The following is a 13,690-nucleotide window of genomic DNA, read 5'->3' on the forward strand; positions in this document are numbered from 1 at the left end:
ATAGTGCTGATTAAATTGTTAAACAAATCAAAATAATTGGTATGATTCTGATTAGCCACGAAGTAGGTGTTTTTATCCAATCTTTATTACTCTCTCCATCTGATTTTACTTATCACATATTAACTTTACACGCTTATTAATAAGTCAAAAATCGAATGCAAAATTTATCATATTATCCCTAATTATTTTTAATTATCTAATGATTGAAATCAATTAAAGCTTATCAAAGAAAATAGCCAACTAATTAAGTTATGAGTTTCTACAGTTTGCATACTCCCCATAAAAAAATAGTGTTAGAAAAAGGAATTGGAAAATTTGATTTATTAATTACGAAGGGTAAAATAGAAAAGAAGTGGTAAATTATCTCTTGATTTCCTAAAGTAGACAAGGGAAATTGGATAACTATTTTTAATATAGTGGATAAGTAAAACTGGACCGAAGGAGTAGGTGTTAAAAAAATTAGCATTTAGAATTCCAAGTTTGAAGCTGGGGAACAGGGCCTTGACTTGTCGGGATAAACTTGACACCAATTAATTAGCATAAATGAAACCAAATTAACAATAAACAAATCATGAAGCATGTGAAAGGGAATTCTAGCCACTCCATGCGCATCTCCTCAAAGTTCAATGTTTTCCATTTCTTTCGCCATTAGACTTTTTTTTTTTTTTTTTTTTTTTTTTTTTTTTTTTTTTTTTTTAAATTAGGGTTTAACTTATATCCCCTTGGTCCTATTTTGTGTGACGTTATTTGAGTTAAGCAATATAGTTTACGTGAAAGGGTCAAATATACCCTTGTACTATGATAAAAAGGGTTAAATATACCCTTCGTTATATTTTGAATTCAAATATATCCTTTTCATTATACTTTGGGTTGAAACACCACCCCTCTGTTATACTTTAGATTCAAATATGTCCCTCCTTCATTAAAATTGTCCATGAAGGACATGAGATATGACGTGACTAGAGGCGAATCCGGGATTTCAAGGGGATGGGTTCACCATTAGCTATGATTTTTTTTTAATTCTTTTCTCTTTGGTTAGTTGCAGATTAACGCCTATGTAATTTTTTGATTTCTTTTGCCTTTTGGGATTTGGGTAATTAGAAATAAAGTTATTTTTTATTACTGGTAATAAAATAGAAATACGGTTTTTCACTTTTGGGTACATAGAATTATAGAAGAAAAGAATTTAGAATAATATAAAAGAAAAGTTAAAATGCTACTTTAATAAATACAAGCACGATTTTTACTTTTGGATAATTAAAATTATAGAAGAAAAATAATTTAGAATAATATAAAAAGAAAAGTTAAAAGGCTTCTTTAATAAAAGCATAGAAACTTGCAGGAGCTCGGGTTCAATCCCGAGACCTTGAGGTAATAAACAAAACCCCTAATCAATGCTCCACTCGTCCTGATTTGATCATGTGTTCGGTAATATGAGATATATTTTTAAAATTATACACATAATATATCGAGTTTAGTCGAGTAATTATGTGTTCACGTGACTCAAAATTAATGCATAAATTCGCCACTAGACGTGACACTGACAACTCAATGAGGTGAAAATCACATGATATGTCACCTTACCACCTAACTCATTTACCCCGCTCTTCCCCTTTTTCTTCCACCACACCATCTCTTCCCCTTGCTCATCTTCAAAGGAAAGCTCCAGCAGAAGGTTGCCTTTTTCTGCTATCTACAGCTAACAGACCGAGGTCTGCAGCATAGTTACAATCTATTAGTTAGATTCTTTTGTTCTTTTTGATCTTTCATGTGCAATTTCTCAAATAAGATATTTCAAATGGAGAAATAAAAGACTGGATAATATAGCATTAAACTCATCTTGTATGTCAAAAAAGAGAAAAAAGAACTTTATAGTATATGATTAAGAAAAGAAAATTTCAAAAACTACTGAAAACTCCATAAATTCAGTTCATTTTAGAAGGAAAAAAAAAACCACCACACAGTAGAAAAACATATCAGAGATGTCGAATTTAACTCTCAATTAATATCAGATTATAGTTATTTAAGGAATATTTTCAGACACCTTGGCAAACACCTTGGCTGCACCAACGCTCTTGTTTGTTTTCTCATTATTTTTGTTCCAGATGTTAATTTAGGCCTCATTTGTTTTCACTTATTGGAGGTCTGAATCTGAATGGTTCAGACCTTAAGCCATTAAGTGCATTTGTTTGCATTAAGATCTAAACATTTATTGGGTCTGAATAAGTCTTAATCATTAAGATCTTGAACCAAGTCTTAATATCATTAAGAGGTATTTTTGTATAGAACTTTTCCAACCCTAACCCCAACCCCAACCCTCCACCTCAACCCCACCCCCACCCACTCTCCACTCCAACCCCCCAATCCACTTCAACCCCACCCCACCACCCACCCACCTTCCACTCCAACCCCCCACTCTCTACTGCCCCCATCCCGCCACCAACCCCAATCCCACCCCACACCACCCACCCCCACCCCACCCCCACCACCACCACCAACCCTTACCCCATACGACCCACCCCCACTCCCCACTACCCACTACCCCCACCTCCCACCACCAACCCCACTCCTACTCCCTACCAACCCCACCATCAACCCCTACCCCACTACCCCACCTCTCACCATCAACCCCACCCCCACTGCCTACTCCTCACACCAACCACCCACCACCCACTCACCCCTTCACCCCCACTCACCACCCACCACGACTACAAAACATCTCCACCATTACTGGTGAACATAAATGTTTCATTTTTTTTAATCAAATAATATTCTCTCTCCTCTGCTTTCTCTCTCCTCTGATCTCCAACTCTCCAACGGTAACATCTCCTCCCTCCCTCCCTCCTCCCACCCCACCCGCCACCCTGTCAGGAGACCAGACCGCACCACTGCCCAGGTAACTCCGGCGACTAGGTAACGCCGGCCACTTTTCCGGCCAGATCTATTTTTTTTCTCTTTCCTTTTCTTCTTCTCCTCTTCTTCTTCTTCTCTTCTCCTTTTCCCCTTTTTTAGCTGCTCTTGGCGCTGCCAGAACACAACTGCGTCATCGCCGGAGACTTTTTCCGGCACCATTTTCCGGCCAGCCCTCTCTTTCTCTCCTTTTTTTTCTTTTTTCTTTTTCTTTTCTTGTCCCCCTCTTCTCTGCTCTTGTTTCAGGTCTCTGTGAGAATAATTCCGGTAGTGAACAGTGAACAGTAACTCGGACGTTAAACAGTGTTTTCCGGCGGCGATCAGGTTCATTTCAACTGGAGTTGGTACCTCCGGTTTCCATATCCATTACTTGTCCATACACTTGTAGTTATATTTTTTGTTAACTTTAGACTTTTGAATAGTTTATTAGTTCATACTCATTTTCGTGGCTTTACTTAGTGATGGTAGACTAGGTTCATGTTCTCGTTCGGGGACGGGGGCGAGGGTTAGGAGGGGTAAGTGGGTTAAAGGAGCGTCTATGTTGAGAGTAGGATCTTGGAACATTGGAACGTTAACGGGGAAGTCCATAGAGCTAGTTAAGATTCTTAAGAAGAGGAAGATTAATATAGCTTGTATCCAAGAGACCAAATGGGTAGGTCCTAAAGCTAAGGAGGTAGACGGGTATAAGCTGTGGTTCTCTGGTAGGTCGAAGTATAGAAATGGGGTGGGCATTTTAGTAGATAGTGAATTAAGGGATCAGGTGGTAGAGGTTAGGAGAGTCACTGATAGGATGATGTCGATTAAGGTGGTCGTTGAAGGACTCACTTTGAACATTATTAGTGTATATGCGCCGCAAGCGGGCTTAGGCGACGAGGAGAAGAGGCGTTTTTGGGAGGATTTGGACGAATTAGTGGGAGGCATACCGCCTACTGAGAAGCTAGTCGTGGGAGGTGATTTCAATGGACACATCGGACCTATTTCGGGAGGTTATAAGGATGTGCATGGAGGCTTTGGCTTCGGGGACAGGAATGGAGGAAGAGTCTCACTTTTGGATTTTGCAAGAGCTTTTGGGTTGGTGATAGCCAATTCGAGTTTTCCAAAGAAGAAGGAACACTTGGTAACCTTCCGTAGTTCAGTGGCTAAGACTCAAATAAACGTTTTACTCCTTAGGAAGGATGATAAAGGTCTGTGCAAGGATTGTAAGGTCAGTCCGAGCGAATATCTTACAACCCGACATAAGCTCTTGGTGATGGATTTAGCGATCAAGATGATGAGGAAGAAGAGGGTCGTGGAGGACCGACCTAGGATCAGATGGGGGAGTTTGACCACTATTAGTGCCCTGGAGATGGGAGAGAAATTGAAGGATATGGGGACCTGGGATAGTAGTGGGGATGCGACCAGTACGTGGGATAAGACGGCTAGTTGCATTAGGGTGGTAGCAAGGGAAGTGTTGGGGGTCTCGACAGGTAGTCGTGGTCAGCATCGAGGGGACTGGTGGTGGAATTGAGAAGTTCAAGGGAAGGTGGAAGCAAAGAAGGTGGCGTATGCGAAGTTGATAGAAAGCAAGGATGAGGTGGAGAAGTGGACGAATACAGAACTTTATAAGATGGCGAGGAAGGAGGCGAATTTGGCGCTTTCGACGGCAAAAACGGCAGCTTTTGAACGCATGTATGCTGAACTAGAAGACAAAGGAGGGGATCAGAAATTGTTCAGGCTAGCCAAGGCGAGGGAGAGAAAGGCACGTGATGTGGATCAAGTAAAATGCATCAAGGACGAGCATGGCAAAGTATTGCTAGAGGAGACTCTCATTAGACGGAGATGACAGTCATACTTCTCCAAACTCTTGAATGAAGAAGGGGACAGAGACATTGTGTTGGGTGATTTAGAACATACAGGAAGGCGTCGCGATTTTGGCTATTGCAGGAGTATTAAGGTTGACGAGGTTAAGGGTGTTGTTCGTAGGATGCGCAGGGGAAGAGCAACCGGACCTGACAAGATTCTGGGGGAATTCTGGAAGAGCGCGGGCCCGGCAGGTTTGGAGTGGCTGACTAGGTTGTTTAATGTCATCTTTCAGACGGCATTGATGCCCGAAAAATGGAGGGCGAGTGTAATGATCCCTCTATACAAGAATAAGGGAGATATCCAGAGTTGCAACAACTATAGAGGTATCAAGCTGCTAAGCTATACTATGAAAGTGTGGGAAAGGGTGGTGGAGATGAGGGTGAGGAGAGGTGTGTCTATTTCAGAAAACCAGTTTGGATTCATGCCGGGACATTCAACTACAGAAGCCATCCATCTTATGAGAAGGTTGGTGGAGCAGTATAGGGAGAGGAAGAAAGACTTACACATGGTATTCATCGACCTAGAAAAGGCTTATGACAAAGTTCCAAGACAGATCCTATGGAAATGCTTGGAGGCTAAAAGTGTACTTGTGGCATACATTAGGGTGATCAAGGACATGTATGAGGGAGCCAAAACCAGGGTGAGGACAGTAGGAGGAGACTCAGAGCACTTTCCAGTTGTGATGGGGTTGCATCAAGGATTAGCTCTTAGTCCGTTTTTATTTGCCTTGGGGATGGATGGATTGACACGGCAAATTCAAGGTGAAGTGCCATGGTGTATGCTTTTCGCAGACGACATAGTCCTGATTGACGAGACTCGTAGCGGAGTTAACGCTAAGCTGGAGTGTTGGAGATATACTCTAGAGTCTAAAGGGTTTAAGATGAGTAGGACCAAGACAGAGTACTTGGAGTGTAAGTTCAGTGAAGCATCTCAGGAGGCTGACTTGGAAGTAAGGCTTGGTACCCAGGCCATCCAGAAGAAAAGTAGTTTCAAGTACCTTGGGTCTATTGTGCAAGGCAGCGGGGATATTGACGATGATGTCACACATCGTATTGGGGCAGGGTGGATGAAATGGAGGCTTGCTTCCGGAGTGCTATGTGACAAGAAGGTGCCACCAAAACTTAAGGGCAAGTTCTACAAAGTGGTGGTTAGACCGACTATGTTGTATGGGGCGGAGTGTTGGCCAGTTAAGATCTCTCACGTTCAAAAGATGAAAGTTGCCGAGATGAGAATGTTGAGATGGATGTGTGGCCACACCAGGAGTGACAGGATTAGGAATGAGGATATTCGGGATAAGGTAGGGGTGGCCTCGGTGGAAGACAAGATGCGAGAAGCGAGATTGAGATGGTTTGGGCATGTGAAGAGGAGAGACATAGATGCCCCAGTGCGGAGGTGTGAGAGGTTGGCCATGGATGGTTTCAGACGAGGTAGGGGTAGGCCGAAGAAGTATTGGGGAGAGGTAATTAGACACGACATGGCGCAACTACAGCTTACCGAGGACATGACCTTAGATAGGAGGGTTTGGAGGACCCAAATTAGGGTAGAAGGCTGGTAGATAGTCTCGTTATCCGTTCTTATTAGTAGTCGCATTATTGCAATATAATTTCTTGTGCTCCAATTTCTGTTATTATCTGTTATTTCCTGTGCTTTGATTATACTGTGTTATCTGCTCCGATTTCTGCTATTATCTGTTATTTCGTGTGCTTTGATTATCCTGTGTTATCTGTGTCGCTTGCATTATTTCATTTCCATATCGCTTTGAATCTCTTATCCGAATCTCTTAACCTTATCTGACTTCTTTTTATGCTTTTATTGAGCCGAGGGTCTTTCGGAAACAGTCGTCCTACCTTGGTAGGAGTAAGGTCTGCGTACACTCTACCCTCCCCAGACCCCACGATGTGGGATTTCACTGGGTTGTTGTTGTTGTTGTAATATTTTATTTTAGTAAATTTGTATTTATTTTCTACTAGTTACTTTTTAATTTGAATTGTATATTTATTATGTTTAAATAAATACATTATGCACATTCAGATATTGAAAAAAAAAAAGTCTTAATCATTCAATATTCAGACCTAGAGACAACATCTTAATCATTCAGATGTGCATTCAGATTCAGACATCTTAATCTTAATGAAAACAAATGAGGCCTTAATGTGGAAGAAGGAGCGGAAGAGAGAGGTAATGGGTTGGGTGGTGAGGTGGCATGCCATGTGGTGTTCACCTCATCGAGTTGTCAATGTCACGTCATATTTCATGTTCATTAAGGATAATTTTAAAGGAGGAGGGGTATATTTGGACCCAAAATATAACAGACAGGTATATTTGAACCCAAAGTATAACGGGAAGGGTATATTTGGACCCAAAGTATAACGAGGGGTATATTTAACCCTTTTCTCATAGTACAGGGGTATATTTGACTCTTTTCCGTATAGTTTAAGAAAGAACAAAAATTATAAAACTGTACTTTAGAGTAAGTTATAAATATTTGTGTGGTTATAAAACACTTTATTAAGAGGTAAAATAAGTAATTTAAAGTTAAATTATTTTTAAATATAACAAAAGATATTTTTTTAAGACAGACTAAAAATTAAAATATATCATATAAATTAAAACCACCAGAATAGACATTACCGGTGTTAGAATTTTTACATTCTCATTATATAGCAGATTATTCAACTTATTTTTCAAGTAACCTGTAATAAATTTTCAGATGAATTCCTAATGTATAATCTCTTTAATTTACACTGATCGTACAAAAGTTAGACTAAACTCTAAAGTAAGTACATCATATACTTAGCTCCTGTTTGGCCATATATTTTAAAGTTAAAATTTAGATATTTGAGTTTTTGAAGCTATGATTTTTGAAATTTAAAGTTGTGTTTGAACATACAGTTTACTTGAAAAAAAATTGAAGTTTTGTGAGTAAAAGCCCCATAAGACCAGTTTTTGAAACTTGAAATTTTTTTGTAGACAAATTTTTAAAATTTGATCCAAAATCTATGACCAAACAAATATTTAAAATTAAAATTTTAAAATCTGATCCAAAATCCATTATCAAACGCCAACTTAAAAACCGTCAACTTTGAAGGAGAAATCTCGGATGCATCAACCCTTCCTCTCTCTCTCATTTCATCCTTATCCTTTCTAAGTACCCTTGGTTTTTACTTTTAACTCCTTGTTGACATGATTTATAGATATAATAACACTAGTAAAATACTAATGATTCTTTACTTTCTTGCTTAAGAATTAAGATAACTCCTACTTGGATAAACTAGTAAGTAGTGTAGGGAACAATTATTAGGTGGTCAATGTATCCTCGTAGTACCACGTTCGTCTTTGAATGATATCCACTCGATATACCTATCAATGATCCTCTTAATTCCTTTGTTGCTTAAATAAAACTAAGAGGGGCCCGATAATGGTTTAACTTGCAATAGCAAGTCAGTTATCAGAAAAAATTACCAGTTACTCAGTTATTATTTTATAAATAGCTATATTGTGTAATTATATTTTGTAATGACGGCCCACAGAACTTAAATTCAAAATTTTTGGATCAGTGTTTTTGGCTTTCCTTATACTCTCTCCGTCCCAATTCATTTGATATTTTTCGATTTTTGAGAGTCAAACTTTTTAATTTTGATTGTGATTTTGAACATAGAATCTTTATATTTTTCGAAAAAATTAATTTGAACATGTGTTTGAACATATAATATTTAGATTTTTCAAAATAAAATTTACATATTTGAAAACTATGTTAAATGTACTATAAGTTACCATAATTAATAATTTAAAATATTTAAAAGACTTATGAAAATGTTACGGTAAAAAAACAGCTCATTTGACTCTTGAATAACAAAAAATATCAAACAAATTGGGATGGAGAGGATAATATTTTACTATCTGGGACTAGGATGGATGATAGTTAGTTTAACCAAATTCTCTATCAAGGGGATTGGAACAAGAATACTGTCTTTGATTTGCCCGTCTATTGGCTGATCATTTGTATCATCATACACAGTGGCAGATTTAGAGATAATTTTGGACATCCTGGATAATTTTGAACATTCTGGACCAATTGAGCTAATCTTTTATATTTATTCAGAGTGTTCAAAAATTAATATATGCACATAAACACAGAAAATCTATTCTATATATACACTATAATTTTTTATCGAGGGTGTTCGGGTGAACACGCTCGGCTTCCTTTAAATCCACCCCTGATCATACATGATGTAATAGCTTAGGTAAGACTCTCACTTTTTATTTTCTCCCTCATCAATTATTGACTCTCACTTTTTATTTACTCGCTCAGCTGCATTTTACTTGGCCTTTGTTTGGCTTGGCACCTCGTTAAAAAAATATTACTTACTCTCCCTGTTTTAATTTATGTGAACCTATTATTATTTGGGGAGTCTACGGTGATACTTTCATCATGTTTTCCTTACATTTTTTTCAATTTTTTTGAATTATAAATTATCATGACTTATAGTACTTTTTATGTAATTTCTAAATATATAAATTTTATTCTTACAAACTTGATAAATCTATATCAAAATATACGGTCAAAGTTATAAGATTTGTGTTGGAGATGATAACTCTAAAGATGAAATAGGAACTGATTCGATGTAATTGAGGAGAAGAAGTTCCTTGTCTGAAGTCATAAAATGAAGTCTAAAGTGGTCTAAATAGATCAATGGAATATTGGGCTGATTTGCACACTATTGGGCCTATTATAAGCAAAGAAGATTGATCAGAGGCCCATATGGATACAATGAAGATATAACAGTTGTACGAGAGAATATTGTACATATTCCACATTAGATAATCTAGAACATTCCTTGTAATTATCCTATTTCTGTATTTTTAATTTCTAGTATTTTGTTAGATTGAAACAAATAAGATAATGACAGGTGTATAGATAGTTATTCTGTAGATTCTTTTAGTCATCTATATATATAGGTATTGTACAGCATATACGTTTTTATCAAAAATACAAAGAGCAATTTTTGTTCATCTCAATCTTTCTTTCCGTCATGGTATCAGAGCAAGTTTTATAAACCAGACTCTTAATTGTTTTTCCGCACTCCTAAACTTCTTATTTTATCACTTTTACAATGGTTGAGGTATCTGATATTACACAAGGTGAAAAATGTCACGACCCAACCGGAGGGCCGCGACGGGCACCCGGTGCTAGCCCACCCAGGCACCTCTTATCGCACATTCACATTTACATCTAGGTGAGCCACATAGCTAGATCATGCTTTCTATCCATCATTCATACTATTTCCATTGGGCAACAATACATTTATATACCACCATCAACATTTATGCCCACGACAATTTACATAAGCCGACGAGGGTACAAAAAGACATCCAAAAATATGGGCCGACAAGGCCAAATACATCTAACCATATACACATGTCTACGAGCCTCTAAGGAGAGTATATCATATCATATAGGCGGGACAGAATCCCGCCATGCCCATAAATATGTACACAAAAGTTTAGGTACCAAAAACTGTAGCTCCGAATGAAATGGAGCTCCGCTACGTAGTCCCTGAGTAATAAAGCTATGGATTAAGCCTGTCTCCCTGGCCACCTGTAGGCATGACGTAGCGTCCACAAACAAAAGAACGTCAGTACGAAGAATGTACTGAGTATGTAAAGCATAATCAACATCATTATGAAAGCATAATAGACGACATAAGAAATAGCATAAGATGGGAGGTAGCAGAACCATCGTCATAAATACTTACTTGATTTTCATAGGGGCTTTCCATTTCTAATGCGTAACCGTGTAAATACATCCATATCCGTATCCGTATTCGTATCCATTTTCATATTCATAGCATATTCGTATTCATATTCATATTCATATCGTATACATATCCATATCATATACATAGCATACCCGACCATAAAGGTTCGGTGTTTCACATACCCGACCATGGCAAGGCTCGGTGAGTATACATACCTGGCCCTACCAAGGCTTAGGGTTATCCATACCCAACTGCAGTGGTGCACGCGCAATCCCAGATGGCCAGCCTCACTGGACCAAATCTACGGCTAGACATACGGTCAGTATAATTTATACGGACCGTATGTTGGTCCGTAGAAATTGGTCGGGACAGATGGAGTATTATTAATAAGGGATCAAGTTCATTTCATTTTATTTCCCCTTCTCTCTAGAACTCTTTGGAATATTTCTCCACACTTCTCCTACAAGAATTCAAGAGATATTAGTGATCAACTTCATCAAACTAAGTGAATCAAGTGTAAGAAACTCATTAAAGTTCATCCAAGACAAGAAATCCAAGTGGAGGTGGAACTAGGGTTTTGGTCAAGTGAAGTGTTTCCACTCAAGGTTCATTCCTACACCATCTAAGGTAAGTTTTATGTTATTTCCATGTTGTTTAAGGTATTGAGAGGTTGAAAGACTTGGATTGTAGAAGGAAATAGAAAATGGGTCATGAATGTGAGAATAGTGTCATTTTTGAGTAATAGCTTGGATTGAGTCATGATTCTTGATATGTTGTGATTATGATTATGTTATAAATGATGTTAAGAACATAGGATAGACATTGTATATGAGTGAACGTAATAGTGTGCTATGACTATGGATATGGATGATTGGAAGTGAATGGAGGAATATGGATAATATAGGTGAACAAAGACTATTGTTATGATGTTGTGAATGTTATTATATATGTTTTGGAGTTGATATATGATATGGAGGAAGTAGCATAAACAAAGGAGATGCTGCCCAATTTTCTCTAGCTTTAGTCATGTATGCTAAGCTATCGATTTTCTAATGTTAGTATAACTCTAATGAAGGTAAAAACGTGAGCATTGAAGGAGAACGTTCAAGCGATAGAATAGTTGAACGGAAAGGTATGTAAGGCTAACCCTTCTTTCGATAAGGCATGGTTCTTCGGCCATATATCTATTCTTTCATGAGCCTATGATGTCCTCCAAATGATTTTATCTTTAAAAGCTACTAAGCTCATGATTCTCGATATGTTACGATTGTACTAAATTCCTTATATGATAAGTAATCCTCTAGGGATAGATGTAATGAACGATAATAGTAATGATGCTAAAGATGATTATGAGCTTTTATGTATATGTGTCTATGTATGACTATTATGAAACCCCGAGCTTATATGGCCGGGTAGAATATATATATATTGCGCGCGCACCACTGCAGTTGGGTATGGATAACCCTTAGCCTTGGTAGGGCCAGGTATGTATACTCACCAAGCCTTGCCATGGCCGGTTATGTGAAACACCGAACCTCCACGGTCGGGTATGCTATGTATATGATATGGATATGTATACGATATGAATATGAATATGAATACGAATATGCTATGAATATGAAAATGGATACGAATACGGATATGGATATGGATGTATGTACACGGTTACGCATTAGAAATGGAAAGCCCCTATGAAAATCAAGTAAGTGTTTATGACGATGGTTCTGCTACCTCCCATCTTATGCTATTTCTTATGTCGTCTATTATACTTTCAAAATGATGTTGATCATGCTTTACATACTTAGTACATTCTTCGTACTGACGTCCTTTTGTTTGTGGACGCTACGTCATGCCCACAGGTGGCCAGGGAGACAGGCTTAATCCATAGCTTTATTACTCAGGGACTACGTAGCGGAGCTCCATTTCATTCGGAGCTACAGTTTTTGGTACCTATTCTTTTGTGTACATATTTATGGGCATGGCGGGATCCTGTCCCGCCTATATGATATGATATACTCTCCTTAGAGGCTCGTAGACATGTGTATATGGTTAGATGTATATGGCTTTGTCGGCCCATATTTTTGGATGTCTTTTTGTACCCTCGTCGGCTTATGTAAATTGTCGTGGGCATAAATGTTGATGGTGGTATATAAATGTATTGTTGCCCAATGGAAATAGTATGAATGATGGATAGAAATCATGATCTAGCTATGTGGCTCACCTAGATGTAAATGTGAATGTGCGATAAGAGGTGCCTGGGTGGGCTAGCACCGGGTGTCCGTCGCGGCCCTCCGGTTAGGTCGTGACAAAAGTGGTATCGGAGCAGTTCTGTCCTAGGGTGTGTCTATGAGCCGTGTCCAGTAGAGTCTTGGTTATAGGTGTGTTGCGCGCCACACTTATAAGCAAAAGGCTGTGGGAATTTTAGGAATGAATGACCTTCTTTCTTCATAAGATCGTGTGATAGAGCTATGACACAAGAACTTCTTTTTCCTTAACCTTGTGTTATGTATTTCAGAGATGCCTGTAAAGAGAAAGGCTACGACAACCCAAAAGGGCAAGACAGTGGCAGAAAAGCGGGCTGAAAGAGCACCGCCAACGGTTATAGAGGAAAGTGAGTCCCAGAATGCGGATCAATTTCAGTCCTCTCATTCAGTGCCTATTTCTGAGAAGCGTCAGGGAGCCTCAACCCCAGCTCTAGCACCTCCGGCTCCTCCACTGGATGCTTCAGGCCAAGATGTAAAAGAGGCCATTCATTTGCTTACTCAATTGGTTGCTGCCTAGACTCAGCGGCAGGGTACAGGGCAAGGTGATAGGGCTGTTAGTGCAAGGGCCCGTGATTTTGTTAGCTTGAACCCTATAAAATTCTTTGGATCAAAGTCGGATGAGGACCCTCAGAATTTTATTGATGGAATGTTGAGGACACTTCAGTTGATACATACTTCGGACATCGAATCAGTGGAGTTAGCATCCTATAGATTGAGGGATGTTGCGGTTCATTGGTACACGATTTAGATGGCTTCACGGGGAGCCAATGCGCCTCCCCCGGTATGACAAGAATTTGTAGATGCTTTCCTCCGACACTACCTGCCTCTAGAAGTTCGGCGAGCTAGAGCTGATAAGTTTTTGAATCTGAGGCAAGGAAGTATGAGTGCTCTAGAGTATAGTCTCCGCTTCAATTC

The sequence above is a fragment of the Lycium barbarum genome, chromosome 11 (genome assembly GCF_019175385.1).
Source record: "Lycium barbarum isolate Lr01 chromosome 11, ASM1917538v2, whole genome shotgun sequence".
In the NCBI taxonomy this organism is placed as follows: domain Eukaryota; kingdom Viridiplantae; phylum Streptophyta; class Magnoliopsida; order Solanales; family Solanaceae; genus Lycium; species Lycium barbarum.